Source organism: Dermacentor variabilis, chromosome 7, assembly GCF_050947875.1.
Source record: "Dermacentor variabilis isolate Ectoservices chromosome 7, ASM5094787v1, whole genome shotgun sequence".
Classification (NCBI taxonomy): domain Eukaryota; kingdom Metazoa; phylum Arthropoda; class Arachnida; order Ixodida; family Ixodidae; genus Dermacentor; species Dermacentor variabilis.
In genome coordinates, this window is record NC_134574.1 from 51,925,369 (window position 1) to 51,947,213 (window position 21,845).

The 21,845-nt window shown below is 47.7% G+C and overlaps 1 long non-coding RNA gene across 1 annotated transcript; it reads left to right on the forward strand.

Moving 5' to 3' along the window:
• Nucleotides 1-19,944: 19,944 nt before the first annotated feature.
• LOC142589033 (uncharacterized) lies at nt 19,945-21,492 on the forward strand. The gene is made up of 2 exons (XR_012829788.1): nt 19,945-20,171; nt 21,268-21,492. It is a non-coding gene; the product is annotated as an uncharacterized LOC142589033 (long non-coding RNA).
• The last annotated feature ends 353 nt before the right edge of the window (nt 21,493-21,845 follow it).

Below are 21,845 nucleotides of genomic sequence, written 5' to 3' on the forward strand. Positions count from 1 at the left end.
TCCTAGAATTTGAAAAAACTGCCATCGACAGGTAGCTAAATACCTTTTTGTAATTTACAAGTCGCTCAGTGATTGGAAGGGAAGAAAGGAATAGGAAGCCTCAGGAAGATCTCTATCGTATTAAGTGCGGTGTCGTTAAACAGACAGGATTCGAACATTAATAAAACTGTTCCTTTCAGTTTACGATACTTCAGTAATGTTCACAAACTGCAGTATCACTACAAACACGATAATCAAGGTGTTAGTCAAGAATATTCGTCCAACTATCTCGGAGTGATTTTATCTGAGGATGGATTATGGTCAAAACATATTGACAGTATTGTGCGTAAAGCCGGAACTTCGCTCCGTTTCCTTCAGGGGAATCTCAAGCATGTGGAAAGTCAGGTTAAAGAGGCTGCACACAAATGCTACATAAGACCATTATGTGAGTGCACCTGACCTCTGTGAGAATTGTGCCATTATGCACCAATTAAAGCGTTGGGACACAGGGTTCAAGTGTATGTCCTGGGGTGATAGCATCGGTTAGATAGTGCAACGGAAATAAAAATAATCCTAGAATGGACTCCTTTACGCGAACGCCGCCAAGACCTTCGTTTGAAGCTTTTTTTTTTACTCAACGTGTAATATTCAGCCAGAAATCATGGCCTTATCAATTTCCGTCCTCCCTTTAATTACCTATCCGAAGCGACCATATGCGGAAACTTTAGAAATATCTTCCCAGGACAGGTCATTTTAAATTTCCTCTCTTTCCGCAGACCATATCGGAGGAATTTATTACTGGATGAGGTTCTGAGCCATAACCCTGGTGATTTTTTACATGATGTTATGCCCTTTGTAATAATGCCGTTGGCGCTGCGAGGTTTCTTTGATTAAGAAGGCACTTTATAAAGGCCCTACACACATGAACCTAACCCAAGACCTGCTTACGTAGTCATGGCACTCCCAAATGCACCCCCTACATACTGAGGTTGGCCAGGCAGCCTTTATGCAGCCTAAATTATCCTTATGACCCTAACTAACGGCGCCACATATTCCAGACTGACCCCATAATAGCAGGGGCGGCAACATTAAGTAAGCCGTACGAACACCGTTTGGCTCGCCGTAACAGAGAAAGAGGACCAAGTACTATCAAAAGACTACGCCATCAACGTAGTACCCTGACCGCCGCCTCGTCTCAGCTCTCATCGTTACACAGTACCAAGGAACACGGAAATGAGTCAAATTTGTGGTTTGTACCTCTCTCTTGCACTTTTAACAGCTTCGCTTTAAATTACGTTCATCTTTCCATTCCACGCATCAGTTCTTGAATATTTTAGGTCTTTCGCGTGAATTTTAGCGTCAATTCGAACGAGTTCTCTTTGGTTAATTGTGTATGTGAAGGCGAGGGCCTTTCCGAAGAAGGAGCAGGCCTCGTTGCAGCGGACGAACACGACTTCGAAACTAGACAGAGAGTGCCTGACCTCGTATTCGCCTTTGTGTTCGAACTCGCGCGCATGCAGTGCATGCTGCATAGCCCATCCGATTTTGTCCATGTCTTGTCCGCGTCCATGCGTCACCCCCATGTAGTAAATGATGCTACTTCACAAATTGAAACAAGCAGTTTCACCAATCCCAGCACCAGGTGTGTTAGGGATGCATTTCTAGCAGTAACAAAGGCCTCACTGGTCGCTACACTACTCGGTCGTTCGAACATCTCAAGCTACAGCCATGCACTAATCCATCGACAACCGGAAAACGTTCCAACACGTTTCCTAATTCACAACGGACTTTTGGCCTAATTTTACCTAGTGCGATACTCCTGTCATTTGTTTTTTGTTGTGCTCCAGTCATAGTAGGTATCTGATGGGCGCTTCTGACCGAATACAGGTGCTCGTTATAGCAGCCCTTCCAGAAATTTTCTTAATTTTTTGCCGTTGAATCGATCTTTCAAGCAGCTTAGTATGCCTAACAGCTTCGAACGCGAGTGTTTTGAAGATGGAAAGGACAGTAAGCCTCCGACATTGCAAGAAATGAACGGGAGTTTCTTCTGGCTCATCCGGCCAGAAGGGAGGTAAGTTAGCGGACGATTATTTATAACGGTTTCAAATTTTCTTAACCAATTTCAACTGTTACACATGTATCAAGCTCCACTTGGATGGCTTACTGCACCGCATGAGATTACATGAACTTTGTCATCAGATTCAACTTTTACGCATATATGGCTTGGACAATCCACCCCTACTTTGTGAAAAGACTGGGCTACTTGCTCGCCCTCTGCAGACAGAACTGCCACTGGGCCACTGGCACGTTTCTCACGGAAACGAGCACCCCACGAGCACTTCCATGTAACTTTCTTCATGCACCGCTTCGCGGTAACAATTTAAAGTCGCTTCCTTAGATCTGCAACAGTGATTGCAATTCTAGCGTGGATAATGTAGAGGATCATCGGCGTAACTATATGATCCTCAGCAAATGGAGGGCTCTTGACGCCAGGCTGGACAACTGCATTCTGTGGTCGTGTTCTTCTACATAGAAGTCTGTCATCCTCTCCAAGAAATGAGTACTGATGCGTAATCCAGGACACTTTTTGACGGTGCATTCAGTAGTCAGCATCGTCATGTCCGTTGAAAAAACCTGGATTTGGGTTTGGGAGAGCCAGTGTGCTTCGGCACGGTCAATTTCCCCAATCGTTAGCACATTTTCTTTGGGACCCGGCAGTCGTCTGCATCCATCGGCAAAACTTAAAACCCAGACGATGATTATAAGCGCGCGTATCCAGGAGCTATGTGCACGCAAGTCGTAGAGTGCAAGACTGGGCTACATTGACGCATCTGTGTAACAATACTGGCCCTCGTTGTTCGGTCATTTGGCCCGCGTCGCTAGTCAGGCTGGCCCTTACCACTAAATGGCATTGTTAATGACGGAATGCGCTCATGTTTCCGAGGAAAGCATGTCAGCAGGGTTGCCCTTTCTAGAGCAGTGGTCGCATTAGGAAGGTTCAGCATCAGTGTTTTCCACAGGTACTACACCGGCATGTTTCTGGCCTGTTCGTCATGACCAGACTCTCAAGTCACTAAAATTGATGCTGTGGTGCTGAAAAGTCTTCCAGGATGCAATACGATGTTCAAAGCACGTGTATATTTGTCTCCATCGTTAGTTCAAGCATCTGCCGTTGCTTATTCGGTATTGTAAGTGCAATCCGAGTACCGAACTCTTGGAGACCAGTTCATAGTGGGTCTTCTGCGTCACTTCCACTCCTAAGATTTCCGGAATATAATCTGTCCTGATTAAAAACGGAATTCTGGCATTTGCTTTATCATATAATATGAAAGAGCATCAGCCGCGTTTCTACAACGGTTCCCTATTATTTTCACAAAGTTATTGTCATACAGAATGTAACCAATAGGCTCGCAAATTTGCGGAATTTCAATACCCTCTATTTTATTTATTTACTCTGCGGCGAGAATATAACCATCTCTCGTCAAGAAGCATAGCTGCGACTTTGCTGGCCAAAAAGACTTGTGCTGAGATCAAACTCATCTGTGACTTCGATCTTCAGTTTCCGCGAGACTTCTTGGGCAACAAAACTACGTTCGCTGCATCCGTTAAGAATTACTCCACTACTTCCGCCTGTTATCCATGCTCTAGATTTTTGAAGCAGAGTAGGCAGCTCCACTTTGCGACAGCTCCTGCTGCCTACAACGTATCAACATACTGCCGAGTGACTGTTTCAGTTCTGTGACGTGTTCGCGTCGTCACATTGCAAAGCGTGTGACGCGAGGAAGATGGAGGAGACGGTGCATGATTAGAAACCAACGACAATTATATTAGACGGTACGTAAATACGAAAAATATCTTAAACTAGACCCACACATAAAAGGTTGCTCGTAAACAGGAAAAATGTAGCCTCACGAGATTGCGGTTCAAGTCCGGAGTGTCATGAGACGTAGAGTCCTTGAGATGGAACACTCGCTCGTAGAGGCATGACCGACATGGAAGAGCAGACGCAGCAGCACGGGATAAGGAAAGTGGACAGCCCACAGCTCCGTAGACGCGAACAGGCCACTCCGAAGTCTCGAGCAAGAAAACGGCCCAAGGCGCTCGTTTAGGTGATGGACGCCCGGTCACCCGAACCTCGCGCGTAGAAGCGGGTTCCGAGTTGTCAGCAGGCCGACCCGAGACCTTGCGCAGGCGACGACCTGAGGCGCTCCTCGCCTCGGTGACGGACTCTCGCTCTCCCAAACTTCGCGCGTAGATGCGGGTTCGAGGCTTCAGCAGGCGGCTCCAAGTTCTCGTGTCATGTAACGACCCGAGGCGTTCCCTGTCCCGAAGACGGACGCCCGGTCAAGTGAACCTCATCGGTAGATATGGGTTCCGTAGGCCCGGCGGCCCATTCGTAACGGCATTCCAACGACCTCCGTTGCGAGAGCCCCTGCTCATGCGCTGCACGAGCCTCCCTTGTCTTTCTTTTTCTCTTGTTGAGGACGGCCGCAATGTCGTCTGCACTTGCGCTTGGTACTTTGTGCATACTTCTTCACAATCACCTCCTACTTAAGAAAGTTTTTTCGTTCAAAAAACTTGAGGGTACTTGACATCCGTTGGTCCGCCGTAGCACACACGCACCACAGTTCCGACCACCGCACACTCGGTAGCTTTGAGTACACATAAAAATTACCGAAGTGCTACAGTTCCAAGCACCGCACACTCGGTACCGTATCAGTACAGATAAAAATTACTAGAGCACTACAGTTCCGAGCACTGCACAATCGGTATGTAAGAGTACACATAAAAATTGCAACACTGTAGCTTAGAGCACAGCACACTCGGAATGATGACTACATTAACAAGACACAACACCAAGATAGACCGTGAAAAAAAATCCACAAACTAACATGCCATCAAATGTTGTTCGACATTAAAGTTACACCAATTTGAAGTTCGTACTTTTGAAACACCATGTTTCCGCAACCACAGTCTTCATGTGCTTGGCAACTGGCTCATATAGTCTGCGCCCACGTTCTCGCTGCCTTTAATATACTCAACCGAGAAGTCATACTCCATAAGTATGGGGCTCCAACGTAAAACAAGGCTGTTGATGTGCTTGGCTGTCTTGATGTAAACAAGGGGCTTATGGTCGCTCTGTAATATGAACGTACGTCCAAACAAGTAGATGTGGAACTTTTCGACGGCCCACGTAACAACTAGGGCTTCTCGCTCAACTGTTGAATATGGAACTTCTCGTGGTTGTAATCGGCGGCTTGCATATGACACCGGGTGCAGAATTCCTTCATGGCGCTGCATAATTATATAAGTCTAGCACCTATACTTGTTGATGCGCCGTTGCGGAGTACGAAAGATTTGGAAAAATCTGGTGCCCTCACAGTAGTTGGCGTAGACAGGAGGATCTTAAGTCCACCAAAGGCTTTCTGTTCACGTTCTGCCCCCCCCCCAAATTACTTTATTAGGGCCTCTTTTCTTGGTCAGTTCAGTGAGTGGGTAGGTTACTTCATAATAATTGTGGACGAAGTCTCGGTAATACCCCGGAAGTCCGAGGAATGAGCGAACTTCTTTTTTCGGTTGTGGACGCTTCGCAGCCTGTATTTTGTCTAGTGTTTCGACCTGCGGTTGCATGACACCGTTTCCAAAAAGGTGGCCGACGAATTTCACTGATCTTTGACCAATTTCGCTTTTTGTTGGACGAATCCTGCACCCAGATTCTCTCACTCGTTGTAGAAATGACTCAAGTGCACCTACGTGTTCGTCCCACGTTTCAGTGGCAATGAGCTCGTCATCGAAGTTGTAGTAAATATGTGGTATGTCTGCTACCACTTTTCACATGAGGCGGTTGTAAACAGCTGGTGCGGTTTTATTCCCAAACGGCATGAAGCGGAACTGATATAGGCCTGATGTCGTAGCTAAACCTGTCACTGGTTTCGACTCTTCATCCATGGGCACCTGCCAGTAACCCTTAGAAAAGTCAAACTTTGAAAAATACTGTGCGTTCCCCAGCCTCCCAAAGATAATATCCATCTGAGGTATAGGCTCGTTGTCATTGACCAGTACCTTCTTGAGTTGCCTGAAAACAATGCATATACGCATTGTCCCGTCCCTTTTCTTCACGATAACTATAGGTGATTGGTAGGCGGACTCAGATGGTTCTATGATGTCTTGTCGTAGCATTTCTCCAATTTCCGTTTGTACCGCTTCTTGGGTAGCAACTGGTATGAATAGGGCCGCATGTTTACGGGAGTATTCGTGGTAAGTTTCAGCTTACACTGGATGAGGTGTGTCTTGCGGAAACCTCTGTGAATACATTCTCGTATATGCTCAGTAGACCAGTGACTTGAGTGCGCTGGTCAGGGTCAGGAGAGAGCAATTCCGATAGACTCAAGTCGGCCACCGATTCTTTTTCTTGAAACGGTACACTGGTAGATCGTCATTTTCGGTATCATCAGTCTGACAAGCAGCTGACGCTTCCGGTAATGGCGTTGATATAGGGGGCCGTTTATCATACTTTTTAAGTAGATTTATATAGAACAGTGTCTTCCTTGTCCCTAGATCAATAACGTAATCGACGTCATTTCTCCTCTCAAGTACAGTGAATGGCCCTTTCCACGTAAGAAACAATTTGTTGTCCGAAGGGAGAAGTAGATGAACCTTGTCTCCAACAGAAAAATGACGTGGTCTGGTCTTACGGTCGTAGTGCTTCTTCTGTACAAGTTTTGCTTTCTGAAGCTCCTCCTTGGCTAAACGACAAGTGTCTTCAAGACGCTTCATTAGCTCAACTACATACCCGTATGAGGTTTTTGCGTCATTATCAATATGATCACCTGTCTATAATTATTTCAATATCGCCATGGGTCCCCTGACATAACGCCCATACAACAAGTCAAAGGGTGAAAAACCCAGACTTGACTGAGGGACTTCGCGATAAGCAAAAAGCAATGGTGCCAAGTACCGGTCCCATTTTTTCGGGCTCTCTTGACACGTTCGTCTTATCATTTTTAAGGGTGCCGTTGAACCTCTCCACAAGGCCATTTGCCATCGGGTGATATGGAGTTGATGGCAACTGCATAAAAGAGAGAAGACGGCTTAGCTCCTTCATCAGGCGAGACGAGAATGATGTGCCTCTCTGTCACTGATTATCTTCTGTGGGATTCCTACACACAAGAACATCTCTAGAAATGTCTCAGCTATATTTTTCTATTTCAATGCTAGGCAGCGGCACAGCGTCAGGATACCGCGTTGCCATATCGATCATTGTCAGAACGTACTTATTCCCTTTCTCTGACATGGGAGTTAATGATCCCACAATGTCAATGGCAACTCTCTTAAACGGGCTATCAATGACGGGAGTGTTTCCCAATGGTACTCGACCTACTAAATGTTTGGGAAAGTCATCTGGCACGTATCGCATGATTTAACAAATCCTGTGACGTCGGATTGAAATCCATGCCAGTAGAACTCTTCGCTCACACGGTCTGTGGTTCGCTTTATTTCTAGATATCCTGAAAGGATCCCTTCGTGAGCCATTTTCATCACAAAATGACGAAGACTTCTGGGCATGACAAGCTGTTCCATTTGTTTCTTTGACCGCAGTGTGTATTTTCGGTAAAGAATTCCCTCCTTTACAAAGAATTGAACGTCGGCGAACCTTGTTTTCATTTCTTTGTCCACTACTTCAAAGCATTTACGTAGACTGCTGTCCTCCATTTGCCTGGTTCTCAAATCGATTGGGCTGATGTCTAGGGGGCTTATAGCTGGTACTCGTAACGAATGCGAATTTGATGGCGTCTGTGTGGTTGTCGCTGCCACTTCCGACTTGTCCATGGTTTCACTAGCAGCCGATGATAAAATGTCAGCAGAGATGGATTCATTGGTAGAACAGTTTCCACCTTCTGCTCTAAATGATTCATCCGCAGCGCTCGGTGTATAAAGATGTCTTTTCCATTCATTGTCAGGATTGGTGACATTCCGTACACCTTTCACATTTCCGAGGACAATATCATATAAAGGATTATCCATGCATAAAACCGGAGTCTTGCCTGTGAAGAACGGTGACGCAATCTCCACGTTTGCTTCAGGTAGCTTCAACAATCTTCTGTCCAGGAGACAGACCGAGGAAATTTTTCCTGTCAGTTTACTGTCTCGTACGAGGGACCTTTTAACAATAATAGAGTCGCATCCTGTATCTCGCAAGACAGTCGCGGAATGTCCTTCAAGCACACCTTCGGCAGTAAGCATAGATTTTTCTTCTCGTTTATGCGTTTGCGTTCTCCCGCACCCCGAACTTCCGGGGACTCAACGCAAGGTGTTCTTCTCTTTGGTTACTGCCTTGGACATGTCTACATGCTGCATCGAGCACCAAGCCTTCTTGGTACTGCTGGGCTTTTTTGGGGCAGTCACCTGTCTTATGCCCAGTGTGGCGGAACTTTCCGCAGAAAGATGTATTTGGATTTGGACCCTTCGTATTGGTCCAGCAATCAGCAGCCCTGTGACCGCGTTTACCACAAAAAAGCAGAGTGGTTTTTCCTTCTCTTCTTGTCGCTCAGGAGTTCGAGCTTGACCTGGTGGCTTGCTAGGTTATCTCTAGTTTTTACCTTTGCCAAGGTTGACTAACCCTTGCGCCTCCAGGTAATGATCAGTAGCTTCTGCCAGCTTGTCAAGTCCCTGACAATTCCTTTCTCTCAAAAGGACTGCCAGTTTCTCATGGCAAATCTACAGGAACTGTTCTGAGACAATCTTGTCCCGCAGAGCATCGTATGTCCGGTCCGTATCGGCCATTTCTTGCCAGTGATCAAAATATCCCAATAGACGACCGGCAAACACTCTACCAGTTTCGGAATTATCGGGTTTCGCCGACCGAAACTTGCTTCGGTAGCGTTCCTCCGTAAATCTGAAGCGTTGCAAAAGCGGCTTTTTTAGTACCGCATAGTCCATGGCATGATCCGGTGCCATTCTGCCGACAACGCTTAGAGCTACGCCTGTCAAACACAGGCTCAGCGATAAGGCCAATTTGTCTTGTGGCCAGCCCTCGCTCGTAGCGACGCGTTCAAACCGTTGAATGTATGCATCCAACACATCGCGTTCTTCGTTAAATGCTGGGATTAGTTTGCGCGAACTTTGGTAGCTCTCGGAAGCACCTGTGTGCGCTCTCTGTGAGCTGCCGAGTAGTCATGCTACCCGCTGTCGCATCTAACTTCCTCAACTTTAACTTGAGCTCGAGCACTCCCCTGTCTGCCTGTAATCTAGCTAGCACTTCGGCATCAGCTTCTTTTGCTGCATTGCGTTCAGCCAAACGTGCTTCACGCGCTTCGCTTTCGCGTGCGCGCTCTTCTCTACCCATTGTTTCAGCGCCGGGCCAGTCAACCCCAGTTCTTTTCCAATTGCCGTAAGCCTGTCTGTCTCCATCCTGACCCGTCAGACACGCATATGCAATGTGCTGCTCTTCTCGATAGCGTAAGAGCGGTCCTGTCGCGGACGCCAGATATGTGATGGGGTTAGGATCGTCACGTTGGAAAGCGTGTGACACGAGGAAAATGGAGGAGACGGCGCATGATTAGAAACCCACGACAATTATATTGCACAGCATGTAAACATGAAAAATATCTTAAACTAGACCCACACATACAAGGTTGTTCGTAAACAGGAAAAATGTAGTCTCACGACGTTGCGGTTGAAATCCGGAGTGTGGTGAGACGTAGAGCCCTTGAGGTGGAACACTTGCTCGTAGAGTGATGACCGGCGTGGAAGAACAGACGCAGCAGCGCGGGGCAGGAAAACTGGACGGCCCACAGCTCCGTAGACGTGTACAGGCCACTCCGAAGTCTCGAGCAAGAAGACGGCCCAAGGCGCTCGTTTCGATGATGGACGCCCGGTCACCCGAAGCTCGCACGTGGAAGCGGGTTCCGAGTTGTCAGCAGGCCGACCCGAGGCCTTGTGCAAGGCGACGAACCGAGGCACTCCTCGTCTCGATGACGGATGCTCGCTCTCCCGAACCTCGCGCATAGATGCAGGTTCAAGGCTGCAGCAGGCCACTCCGACGTCTCGTGTCGTGCAACGACCCGAGGCGTTCCCTGTCCGGAAGACGGACGCCCGGTCAAGTGAACCTCACTGGTAGATGTGGGTTCCATAGGCCCGACGGCCCTAGTCGTGCCGGCGTTCCAACGATCTCCGTTGCGAGAGCCCCTGCTCATTCGCTGCACGAGCCTCCCTTGTCTTTCTTTTCCTCTTTTTGAGGACGGCCGCAATGTCGCCTACTCGTGCGCTCGGTAATTTGGTGTACTTCACAAGTTCAAATGTCTTTGCCCGAGATTTGTTTTTATATCTCCTAAATGCAGCATGCCTGACTGTGCAGTTTTTACAACTGACCTACAACTTGCAGTGGCAGCAGATGACACGATGTACATCGGTAGGGTATCGGAAACAGCTGCCATTTACCGCTAGCAGAAGGTTTATTCTCGACGCCCAGGGAAGAGTCACACTGACGTCGCGTGATGTTTCTCGCATGAGAGGCAATTTGTAATGGCAATGTCCTTTAGCCCTGCAGCCGATGCAGTTGGTGACTTTCGGTGGCCGACTCCTGGCAGTTGGTGTTCTCCAATGGACACATAATGTTGATCGTATACTGGTTTTTCTCAGAAGTCAACCTCGACACGGAATAAACCGCCTTATATTAACCTGAATGAAGTCATACGGCCACAACAAAATCTTGACGTGGTTCGAACTGCTTACTGGTCTGAGGTATTGAAGGTTCCCAAGTTACTTCGCCTCATTTATTTTGATGCTGCCCAAATGCTCCTTGATAGTCTCGATGCCGTTGACGTAGCTGCACTGGGTAGTTGAGCCGAGACGTAAACTTGACGCCATAGGCATCGTTCTTAAAATTGAGGATACAAAGTGTGACTTCGTGAATATCGACGTCCGAGTCCCGGTTAACGATCACACACTTTTACTGTGTATTTGTGTAGCCCCAAAATTACATGTCGGGGTCAAACTGAAGTACGCGTAACGCCCTCCCCTAATGCATAAGAATACATCGCCTGTCGCCCCCTTCTCCTTGTTATCTAGAAATTGTTTGCGCCTCCGTAGCCCTCTGTCGCTGTTATTTTGCTTTTCTCATTTTCTGTTCTCGTTTTTTTATGAAAGGCTTCTGATGACACTTCCGTCTGAGCCCTAAGCAGGAAGAGTACACAAAAGCCACTAAACTACACCACCTATCGCAAAGTAACCTCCTCCTTCACGTACCCACCCCCTCCCTAACACACCACAACGCCTCTCTTGCCTCTCCCTCCCCTTCCCACGCATACCAACAATAGCTGGAAACGCTTCGCTTCCCCCAACTCTGGAACTCCACTTTCTTGGCTTTGTTTAGAGGGGGATCTTGTTAATAGCTCTCTCGGGGCCCTACTCCGCGAGACAGAATTCAATGACATAAAGCCTAGAATAGTTGATAGTCTGCAAATTATGCTTTAAAACTATTTCGTTGAGGCTAAATGACTAGACCGACATGCGGTGCCATTTAGTAGTGTGCATTCGAACTATTAGAGAAGTCTATCTGACAGGATTGAAACTTTTTTTCATGACATCGTGCGTAAACACGCATGGCACTTACACTTCGAACATATAGACAAATATGAATATTATCCGTCAGCTTTTTCTAAAGACCATATTTATCAGACTCCAAAGGCAACTGTGGATATTGCTTTGTTGTGTCAAGCAGCGCTTTATTACAGTGGAGCTGTCTTAGGCTAGTTTCTATCCTTTCATGATGTGCGTAGGCAAAAATGATTCCGGCGGGTGTAGCGCTAAAGATAGCTTAAGTCTAAGGCAAAATTATTCAGCGTATGTGCCCCAGCTTCATTTGAGGCTCAATATGTCAAAACCGGTGACGGATGAAGGTTTGATGCGTTGCGATCCACGCAAACAATGACAGCGCGGTCGATGTGCCCTATGCCTTACAGACGACGGGCGACGGCCTTGCCGTGGAACATGCCGACGCGTGCGCCGTACAGACTGGGGACGGCATGGTTGTCGTCACCGCACACGTTCATCCCGGAACGTCAAATAGATACCTTGAAGACTACATGATCGACACATTTGGGTGCTTCTTCCCGATGGAACCCGCCGTGGTTGCTCAGTGGCTATGGTGTTGGGCTGCTGAGCACGAGGTCGCGGGATCGAATACCGGCCACGGCGGCCGCATTTCGATAGGGGCGAAATGCGAAAACACCCGTGTGCTTAGATTTAGGTGCACGTTAAAGAACCCCAGGTGGTCAAAATTTCCGGAGCCCTCCACTATGGCGTGCCTCATATTCAGAAAGTGGTTTTGGCACGTAAAACCCCAAATATTATTCTTCCCGATGGACCACAATCCCATTGTCATTGAGGGTGACTTCAACGTCCATGTGTCTCGTCCCGACGAAAAGGGTTCTTGGCGTTTCTCTTCCAGAAATTCGGCCTTCAATGTTATACGAAGACCAATGTCTCTACCCCGCGTCGCCGGTCGTGAATAGACCTAACGTTCGCGAAGAACGCCTCGAGTGTCGTCACAGAGCTCATGGCCGTCTAACATAGTGACTGTGAAGCCATAATTACTGTGATAACAAAATAAACGTACATACAAAGAAGCATACCAACATGCATATTGTATCACATTGTTTTGATGTTTTAGTTTTTTTTTCTTCATATTTATACAGGGCTCCGTTGGTTATCCACTCCCAAAGTTAAATGGCTTTGAATATTTCTACAGAAGCTCCATTCAGTGCACATCGTAAAGCTGTTTATTGGGAATCGTATTATTCAACGCCTAATTGTGTTGCGGTAACGCTTTTACTTGGAGCTATATTCCTGTGTCGGATGTTCTGAATCGTGTGGCAAAAGTATGTGTGCAGCCTCACAGAAAAAAAAATATGCAGTTCCCACGCACTGTGATAAACCAAGTTATACATTGCGTTTCGCATGTAGGCTACTATGGAGCATTGTTTAGTGTAGAGAATAGAAATCTTCTCGGAAAGTTTCCGAAAAGAACAGTGGCGACGGAGCCTTGTGTAAACAGTACAGTTCAGCCACTTTGCTCTTAAAATTATGTGCCGAAAACCCGGAAAGCAGACTGCCGTGCGCCCAACTTATCACGGACGGTCTACGCCACCGGCGCAGTCGCCATTCGAGGTGCCGCTACCCGAGTCATCACCAAAGCTGCCAAAACCTTCCGAAAAACTGAACCGACGCCGGTGGACTTGTAAGACCTCTTAACTGAAATCAAAATCGAAGAATGTGAGCGGTGACGAGAGCTACAAAGCCGAATTCACCGAAGCCCCTAAAGTACCACGAGAAGATCCTTTACGCCTTCAGCCGGGTTTGTTTTCGTATTAATTGCCACGTCATTATTGCATCTTTACTGGCTGCCGCCAGCTCCTAGCGAGGACAGCAGGCAGCACATCAAGACGGCCCACCTGATAAACACTCGAACGTCAGCGCAACCGGCGAAACACCAACGCCGCGCAAGCAACAAATAGTGAAGCTCGAAACTGAGGTATGGGTACAGCCTCACCTCTTCTGGAATAGCGAGAACGTCATTGTCGACACGGGCCCCCATATCACGACTAGAACCGGGGTCAAGTTTGAGCTACCCAAAAACATATCGGAGTAGAAAATTTGTGCAGCAGTCGAGAATGATGAAATACAACAGTTCAATTATCTGCGCGGAGCAGCCGACATCAAGGCTTCCGACCAAAGACGCAGTCAGCAAAGCCACCTGCACCTCCAGCCGACGTCTCCCGAACGACGTGACCCATTCACGCTCAAGCTCATGAGCCTCGAGCAAGGAAATCAAATACAAAACAGCAAAACAAACTACTGACTTGACAACCACAGCCGAAAAAATCACCACCGCTCTTGCTCTACACACGACCGTCCCTGCTTAACGAGACGAGCCACCACTACCGAAGCAGCTTTTGCAACCGCAGCCCCGAGTCCAAGTTACGGACAACGTCGAAAGTGTTCGTCGTCGGGGACAAAATGAACACCACGTATCCCAACAACCACCACATGGATGGCTATGATAACATCGAAATAAATTTCCACGTGCAATCTTGCCGGCGTTTCGGGTCATCCCATTGTGAGCGCTACTACTCCTTCGAAGACCACAACTACGACCTGGTTATACGTGACATCACTGACGTATTCAACCGGGAAGCTCTACTTCATCGACGGGCTGGCCACAATTCGCGAAAACAACCCTGGCAAGTCTGTCACCGCCAGAGATGCTCGACGGCTACATGTTAGACAACTATAGTTAGAGTCGACCGAAAGTGTGCAACTGCCGTGGCGTTGTAGCCTGCCGCGGACAAGCGCGCCGAAGCACAAGCAGACGCTTTCGTAGAACCTGCATCGAGAATAAAAACGACATGAAATGCCTCCTCTTCGATAAAAAATCCAAGGAAAAAAGAAATCAACTGTTTCCGGTGGCTCATCCAGTCACTCGCGTGCCTCGGGGTGATTCATGGGCTTTTGTTCCAGCCCATGCAGAGCCAACCGCTACCGCCCCCACCACCACCACAGCCAGTGTGTCAGCCTGTTGGGGATTCAGAAAGCGACGACACGAGCATCTACGAATTCCCCCAATTTGACCGCCACCAGCTGGAAAACTACGTTTAAGAGGATGAGGGAACGAACACGAGAAAAAATTACGTTAATATGTGGAGCTGCCAACAATGGTCAACTGTAATTACATATTGTTCATTTCCTCGCGGGCAGCAATGTGTTGAGAACAGAAGTGCGCCATGACCACGTGCATGGGCCAAGGAGCAGAGGTTCCCAGTGAAGTAGGGGCAGCGAGGAATGGCAACCAGTGGACGCGCAGTTTTCGTTCTTTCATTAAGGTCCTACGCTTAGCTCTTTATAATAACGCCCTACAAAGCATTGTCATATATACCAACAGTTTTCTGTAAGGCGACCAATTGTATGTGTGTGTCATGAGTGTGTGTATTACAATAAAGCAGCAAGACAATCACGATATTTTGGCGATGTATTTCTCTGCCCTTGGACGGTGGAAGCATACAATCTGTTCCATTCCGACCTTCGCAGATCTCGATAATCTTAACATCGAACAGCATCTGCGTAGTTCTAGCTGCTAGGAGGAAAGAACTCGAGTATGTTGGCTCACCGCTGAGGGGGTGCAATGTAACTACTCACCTCAAAGTGACGGGTGTTCCAAGAGGCGAATAGAGTAAACTGACACGTTCATGCTTTTGTAAGCAACTTTTTCCTATGACTTGGTGCATTTCTAAAATTAGTGATATTGTTACGCTGCGCGGCGTAGCCGAACAGAAGATGGAAAAACTGCGCGCTCTGTAAAAAATGCCCGATTGCCTACGACCTCGTCTCTACGCCCCTTCGATCATCATGTAAATAAATCCATCTAATCCGTAACAACTTTGGTGGAAGCGCGAGTTAATCGCTCTGGACAACCTTTTTCTACGCACCCTCCAACGAAGCCGGCGCTTGCTCGGAATACCGCCTGAAGATGTGGACATGAACGGACGACAAACAGCTGGCGGCAGCCATTACACAGGCATGCAAGATGACAGGGAACGCCCAAGGCAAGACATCTGCTAGATCCCTCAGAAAGAACCGCGCACCTTTTCAGGCTAAGATGGTGAGGAAGCTGCCGAGTCGCTGAAGTATTACGAAAGAGTAAGCGGTCACAATGGGTGGAACGCAACGGCGCGGCTTGCTAACATCGTTTTCTTTCTCACCGGAACCGCATTTCCCTGGTTCGATAATAACAACAGCACGATGATAACGTAGGAAAGGTTCGTTTACGAAATCAAGAGCTGCTTGGGAGACTTACTTTGTGAACAGAATTTGTGAACAGAAAGGAATTGTGAACACGGGCATGTCGGATGAAGGTATGGTTGGAGATCTTCTGAAGGGCATCGCTGGAGAGGACAATTCCCTTATATCAAAGGGAGACCTGCGGACTCCGTCCGATCTAAGACGTCACTGCCGTGCTTTGTAGGCACTGAAGACGCGTCGGGTATTGCCAAAATTTGCTATGATGCTTTTGCACGATGAACGCGTCCGTGCCAACACGGCGGAGTTCCGGCATCCTTCGCGTACCTTCGGATGTCGTCAGACCGCACCACCCCAACGCCTTTCTCACTGGTGCAGCCAGCCCTAGGCCCCATTTTTGACTATCCTGTACACCGCCAGTCACCTATTTGCTTTAGCTGCGGTATACGTGGACATATCACGAGGTATTGTCGCTGACGGCAGCAGCAAGTTTCCGGCATACCCGATTATCAATCAGGAGGCCAAGTCAGCGCACCACGGCAGACCGCTTCGCCCCTTCGACGACAGCCGCGTGAGCGTGCATCCAAGCGTGAGTCTCCAGCTTCCGACCGCAGTCATACTCTTCCTTCGACTGGCTCTCGTCACTCGCCGTCGCCTCGCCGTCACTCACTTTCACCGTCATCCCAGCTGGGAGACTAGATGGTGCGACCGAAGGAGGGGAGGTTGTGGGACTGTGAAGTAGTCCACCGCCTGTGTGCGTCTGTGTTGATGGTTTAAATATTGATGCCTGAATCGATACAGGTGCTACAGTTTCTGTAATGAGTGTTTTGTTTAAGAATCGCTTGGGACGCAAAGTGATGTTCGCGTGGGCCCAAGCGACTGCTTTTCGTGGAGTTAGGTGCGAAGTGCTGCGGCCCGTTAGAATTTGTTCTGCTATAGTGAGTGAACATCGACAAGATTTTCCAACGGTGTTTGTTGTTTTGGAACAAAGCACTCACAACATCAACCTTGGGATTGACCTTATTGGTAAATGCGCTGCAATGATAGATTGCGGGGGTGGTGAAATTTCGATTGGAAATGTGTGGCGTGGACAAACGGAGTGTATTTTCTGTGTCTCACGATGGTCCTTTTACAGGCCCAGACTGCGACATTTGTGCCGGCGACTTCAGCATGGCTGTCATGGTCTAATTCAGCCGTACTCTCACACTATATTGAAGAAAAATGTACTGGTTCCTCGATCCATTATAGAAAGTGTAGACGGTCGTGCTCACGTATGGACGGTTCATACGTCTTTGCAGAATGTTTTACTGCCGACATGACTCAAGCCGGCCACCTTTGGCTGCGAAGCGACCGTCAGTATTGACGCCGTTCATGCTTCCATCGACGCAAGGGCAGCAAATTGCGACTACTCTATAAAATTCTACCGCATGACAAATCAGTCGCTTTCCTCTTCAGAGCGGAAAGAATTGCAAAAGGGGCTCATTCGCTCTGCACCAGTATTCGATTTCGCGCACGATGAGCATCCAGTTTCACTTCTTGAATCGCGAGCGCAACACCACAAGAACACGAGTCAAGCGACGCCTATTTGTCGGGAGCCGTACCGCGTTTCTCCCGCAGAACGAAAAGTAATCGCTGAGAAAGTTCAAGAAATGTTGTGGAAGTGCTGCTGTTCAGGAGTCTTGCAGTCCCTGGGCATTACAGTGATACTAGTTATGAAAAAAAACAATCCTTGGAAATTCTGTGTTGATTATCCAAGACTTAACGCAGCCACCAAGAAGGACGTATATCCTCTGCCATGCACCGACGATGCTATCGATTGCCTTCATGCAGCCTCCTACTTCTCCGTCGACTTACGATCGCGATACTGGCAAATACCGATGGGCCCGACAGATAAAGAGAAAACTGTCTTTGTGATGCCAGAAGGTCCCTTCATGTTTAATGTCATGCCTTTCGGTTTATGCAACGCGCCAACAACTTTTGAAAGCTTTATGAACACAGTGCTACGCGGATTGAAATGGGAGATCTGCACTGCTACCTCGATGATGGAATCAGTTTTGGAAAAACACTTGAAGAGCACAATCAGCGACTTGGCGTCGCACTGAACCGTATACAAAACCCTGGACTGGTTTTAAACTCAAAGAAGTGTCACTTCGGTGAGCGCCAGACTCTCGTGCGGCATTTTCTCGTCTACAAAGATGGTATTCGACCTGACCCTGGAAATGTTGCTGCAGTGCGCAATTTTCGCCAACCAAAGACAGCAAAAGACCTCCGTAGTTACCTTGGCATGTGTTCGTACTTTCGCCGGTTTATTAGGAACTTCACCCAACTTACTCACCCATTCACGTGCCTCCTTCACAAAGACAGCCCCTGCGTATGGTCTACAGGGTGCGAGGACGTGTTCCGTCAGCTGAAGTATTTACTAACGTCTAGGCCTGTCTCGCGCCATTTTGATCCCGAGTCCATGGCTAAGCTACACACTGACGCTAGCAGTGTACGCGTTGGCCTTGTCCTGTACAACTTCAACATGGGCGCTACCACGTCGTTGCATACGCAAGTGGGACATTGACGAGAGCGGAGCAAACTTACACTGTCACCGCATTGGAATGCCTGGCAGTAGTCCTCGCCATCCAGAAGTTTCGGCCATAGCTCTACAGTCGCTATTTCCGGATAGTGACGGATCATCATTATCTTTGCTGGCTTCTTGGACTGCGGCGTACTTCTGGACGGCTGGCACGTTGGGCGTTACGCCTTCAAGAATATACCTCTTCTGTCGGCATACAATAGCTGTCGGTCTCATACCGATGCCGACTGCTTGTCTCGTCTGCCGTCGCCATACTCCCTCGCTAACGATGACTGCTTAGACGACTATCTTGCCAGCATTACCGAGTTTCTTGACCTTAGCACCTTTAAATATGAACGACGTCGTGATCCTACACTCATACGCCTATTAGAGGCTGCCCGCACATCAGGTCAGACAACGCCCTTCGCGCTGTGTGACGTCCTGCTTTACAAAAATAATTACTCTTCCGAAGGCGCTTCCTTGCTCCTAGTCGTTCCCGAACGCCTGCGTACTGCTGTTCTTCGCTCCATGCATGGTGACATAAAATAGGGCCGCCTTGGGTTTGCTCGCACGCTTCATCGATTACGCCAGCGCTTTTATTGGCCGAAGCTATGGAAGAGCACAAGAAAGCACATTGCAAGTTGCCAAAGTTTCCAATGTCATAAAAAGCCGGCGACGTCTCCTGCAGGCTTTTTGCAACCAGTGAACCCACTGACCTTACCATGTGAAAAAGTTGGTATCGCTTTGCTAGGCCCCTTTCCCAAATTTTCAACCGGCCGTCGCTGGATTGTTCTTCGCGTCGACTGCTTGACGCGCTATACTTAAACTGAGGCACTTACCGCTGCTGCCGCCGACGATGTGTCTTGCTTTCTGCTTCATTCTGTCATTCTGCATCACGGTGCTACACGTGTTGTTATACAGAACCGTGGACGGCAATTCACCTCCGAGGTTTTCGAAGAACTGGGGTGCTATGCAGGATGCGCCGAGTTTGGCGAAACTCGGGATCTTCACGAGCTCTGGCGACACCCCAAGATGAAAGCACGAATGGTACCGAGACACAGTTTATCTTTCGACAAGCCTCCAGTTCCATTGGTTTATCTAGATTCACTCTGAGTGGCTATCATTCCTTGGGCGTTGCCTTCTGGGTGGTCGACAAACTGGGGCTCACGTGATCATACCGTCGGTGCATGGTCGTGCCTTCTTTCACTTGTTTGCGGTTCCACCGAGTGCATTACATGCACAAGCGAGTTATAAAACAAGCGCATTTAGTACAATATTATTAGTTAGTTTAACGTGGTTTAGAAGCATTTTAGAGCTTACAACATGTACACTGAATGTGCGTTAGACTAATTTGTAATTTAGCACGCTTCGCATTATACCACGAGGGAACGCTGTGGTGGCGTCATCACATCCATTCACCGGGCGAGCATGGCGGCTGAGCATCGGTGGCGCCCAGTGTAAACAAACTCGTACAACAAGCTTGCAGTGCGCGACGTAGTGATCAGGCTCGACGATGACCACTATTTCTGGGATAGTTCTGTTCCTCCGTGAGCAATCTTTCCGTGCATCCCAAAAGACTGCCAATAGCTTCGGCGATTTTACTGATCGCAACGCGCACCTACTGTTCACGGCGCAGTGCTGAAGAAACAACTTGTCCGGCACTGCTTCTGCGAGTGCGCCGAGTTCCTCCACTCTGCGTGACTGCGAGCGTCACGAATATTACATAGTGTGTGCAAAAGGAAGACAGCCTATATAGCTACGATGCGACAAGGAGGTAGTACCGACGATGGATCTCGCTACCAACACAGTGAAGGAGACATCGACAAGCTGCAGATAAGTATGTTTCTACTGTTTCATATTTAGCATAATTAGAGTGCACGGATTAAGTCACTTTCGTAGTAACGAACTGAATGCCCAGCAGTTTAAAGAAGGCAGTGAGAACCAATGAGTGTTTGTGCTTTTACATGCAAGTGGGCCCGCGAAAATATGGAAAAGATGAAGGTAACCTTCACTAACTTGGTGAGAAAACAGAAATTCATGAGTGACATTAAGCCCGCAATATTTATGGAAGAGTATGTTTATCCAGGTGAAATATCAATAGCAGGTACTGATATAAAGCAGGAAACTTATACAAAAGTTTCATGGGTTGAACAGCACATGGAAGGCATTACCGAATCGTGATCGCCACGTTACCGATATCCTTGAAAAAAGTTTAGAATCATTGCATTCTACCGGTTATGCAATATGGGACATAAACCCGGAGGTTAACAAAGGAACTTGAGATGTCAAGGACTCTGCAGAAAGCGAAGTAACAAAAATTGTTGGAGATAGCATTAAGGCAGGAAGGCAGTGGCGTAGTAAACTGATAGTGGCAGTAAACTGATAGTGATAGTAGCGTAGTGGCAACTGATATGCTAGTTGAGATAAAGAAAAAAGAAAGGAATCGGCGGGCAGGCCATGCACGTATTCGATCACTTGTTGCCAATTCATAACAGGTGATTACATAAGCATGACAGAATGGATGTCAAGGAGAGAGAACTACAGCCGAGGATGGTAGAAAATTGCGTAATGGGACAAAAATATGATGTTTGTAGGCGTAGGATGCAATCCGCTCGTATAAGGCAGGATTGTAGGGTGAGGCATTTGTTTTGCAGCGAACAAAAATAGGTTTGTGGTGCTAACAGTAGAGACTCGTGAAGGTGCGGGGCCACCTCAGCTGCTAGCACACTAATCAACATGACAATTGGCTCTGAAAAAGAAAACCCCAGTTATGAAAAATAAAGCAACGTTGTCCCAATGCATTGTTTTATTATGCATACTACACTAGAGGCTTCCACAGTTAAGGGCACTTAGTACTAATAGTGCAACGAGCATTTTTCTTTGTAAATAATGGTTTGTATGCGGCTGATTCATACCAATACACTTTTTTGCAGCAAAACATTCTGCTGCTGGAGGCACTCAACCGCCTGGTGGCAGTAGGCGAGCGCCAGGCACGTGCTCTTGAGAGTGTGGCAGAGGTCCAGAGGGCTGCTCTGCTACAGTAGTATCGGTGCCCTCGCTGCTCTCCTGTCGAGCCCACAGAAAGCACCTTATAAAGGAGCTTTCAGTTTAATATTTTGTTTATTATTCAAGAACATGAATAAAATTATTGCAGTAAACATTGTGCTGTGCATATTAGGAGACTAGTAACATGCACTTGGTGTCACTTCAAAATAGGCAAAAACGTAAGACAACCTGTGCCACTCTTGGACCATGTAAATAAAATATACACTAATGCAGCATACAAGTCATTGTGCTGTTTGTTCTTTCTATGTGCAAGAATACAGTGCGTGTTGATTAGCCACAAGATGAACGGTGTGTAATTCACAATGAAGACAGGAAACATCAGGAGCTTAATAATGCTATCACCTATAGACTGTGCATATGACTGCAACACTCCCCGATTCAAATGTGCCATTACATGCATGTTCGATACCACATATTCTTTGACGTCTTATAATTGCATGTACTA